Source organism: Danio aesculapii, chromosome 13, assembly GCF_903798145.1.
Source record: "Danio aesculapii chromosome 13, fDanAes4.1, whole genome shotgun sequence".
In the NCBI taxonomy this organism is placed as follows: domain Eukaryota; kingdom Metazoa; phylum Chordata; class Actinopteri; order Cypriniformes; family Danionidae; genus Danio; species Danio aesculapii.
This window is the reverse complement of record NC_079447.1, coordinates 16,757,142-16,759,631: the sequence shown is the minus strand read 5'-3', so window position 1 is coordinate 16,759,631 and position 2,490 is coordinate 16,757,142.

The window sequence follows — 2,490 nt, the reverse complement described above, 5'->3', positions numbered from 1 at the left end:
GGGATCGCCCGCTGTGCTGGACGGACGCGCGCTCGCGAGAGAGAGAGAGAGAGAGTGAGCGAGAGCGAATGAGCGCAATACACACACTGTACAAGATGTCTCATTTTAGCACAATAATCATAGATTCACCAACAATGTATTCTAGAAGCATTTATCAATGAAGGTTAACTGTATTCTCGGTAATACTTTTGAGTAATCTTTATTGGTCCAAATAAACATAAAATAAGTTAAAAGCCTTACGAAGCTTCTTGCCAAGAGTACATTTATAAGTTTTATTATTTTTTATTGTTAATTCTGTTATTTAAAAAAAATCTATAATTCCCCCAAATTTCCAACCGACCACTGCCATCGTGTGGTCAAAGGCGGGATGGTCACGTAAGAACTTGTAAACAGTTTAAACGGAGATGAACATGGGATAGTTTCTGCTGAACTATGCTCTGGAATGGGGGGTTTCAGTATTTTAGATGTCATGGACCCCCAAACATAAGCATTCTCGTGCGAGGGACCCTAGCCTAAAATATAAAAGGTATTTGTGCACTAGGTTGTATAAAAGTTGTATTTGTACGGTGAAAAATGTATTTTAAATGGAAGTAAAATGTCATTTCGGGGCGGCGCAGTGGGTAGTGCTGTCGCCTCACAGCAAGAAGGTCGCTGGTTCGAGCCTCGGCCAGGTCAGTTGGCGTTTGTGTGTGGAGTTTGCATGTTCTCCCTGTGTTCGCATGGGTTTCGTCCAGGTGGTCCAGTTTCCCCCACAGTCCAAAGACATGCGGTACAGGTGAATTGAAAAAATAAATTGGCTGTAGCAACCATTAATGAAAATATTATTTGATCTTTTAGTTTCTATTAGGTTACATTATTGCATTTTGTCCCTACTTGTTGGAGTACCACATTTAATATTTATATGTTGATTTGCTTCTTTATTTAAATAATAAATTGTTTCATGAACGTATCTGTTGTTTTAATGAAATTTGTATTTATTTGAATTTAATTTTGTTGAATTTATTTCCATCACATTATTTAATTTTTACACTTTCTGACAATTTATCATCACTATTATTTCGTTTAACCTTAGTATATATTTTTTCTTTTATACGATTGTGTTTGTTAATACAATTTTATTTTGATCATAATGTCATTTATTAATTGAAAGTATTTAAAACTAAATTAAACATTTAATTGAACTAAACATTTCCATGAACCAAAACAAGCAAACACAAATAAATATCTCTGGCATGTTTTTTTTTATGTGGCACATTCCCTTCAAGATGCACAAAAATATCAATAATCATCTTACACTACCTGACAAAAGTCTTGTCGTCAATCCCAGTTGTGAGAGCAACAAATAATAACTTGACCTCTAGTTGATCATTTGGAAAAGTGGCAGAAGGTAGATTTTTCTAATGAATTCTCTGTTGAACTGCATCCTAATCATCACAAATACTGCAGAACACCCATTGGAACCCGCATGGACCCAAGATTATCAGATGTCAGTCAAGTTTGGTGAAGGAAAAATCATGGTTTGGGGTTACATTCAGTTTGGGGGCGTACGGGAGATCTGCAGAGTAGATGGCAACATCAACAGCCTGAGGTATCAAGACATTTGTGTTGCCCATTACATTACAAACCACAGGAGAGGGCAAATTCTTCAGCAGGATAGCGCTCCTTCTCATACTTCAGCCTCCACATCAAAGTTCCTGCAAGCGAAGAAGGTCAAGGTGCTCCAGGATTGGCCAGCCCAGTCACCAGACATAAACATTATTAAGCATGTCTGGGGTAAAACTCCAGGTGAACTCTGGGAGTCCTTCAATAATGCTTTCTTTGCCATTCCAGATGACTTTATTAATAAGTTATTTGAGTCATTGCAGAGATGTATGGATGCAGTCCTCCAAGCTCATAGGAGTCACACAATATTAATTGTTTCCACTGCAGCATGACTTTATATTCTATACTGTACATTATTTCTGTCAAGTTACAAGACTTTTGTCTATTCAATAATAATTCAATAATTAAAAATCAAGATGATCATGTTTTATTTTGGTTAAATAGCCGTAATCTAGAGGTCTTCGCCTTTCATATAAGCCACTTCTGATACCAAACGATCTAACTTACCAAACTAAAAAACTTGGATAGGCGACAAGACTTTTGTCTGGTAATGTATTTTGAGTCACATCCTCAAAAAACCTTGAACAACCTTGTTTCCTTGAAGAACCCATTTAGTTTCATAGACTGTCTGACTCTTCTGGGTCCAACAGTCATGTCCATTAATAAAATATTAAAGCATCAAATGCATTTTTTTCCCCAAAATCATGCGTTTTATAATTGAGTAAGAATTGCAAGTCAAAAAACACAATTAAAAATCTGGAAAATCATAGCATTTCAACAGTAACTCTTAAAACCTCAAAAATACTGAAAACTCTAAATCTAGAAGTCACAAAGGAGAAGAGTTATTCTTCTAAATTAGACAGTAAAGATAACATCAGGATCCAAACG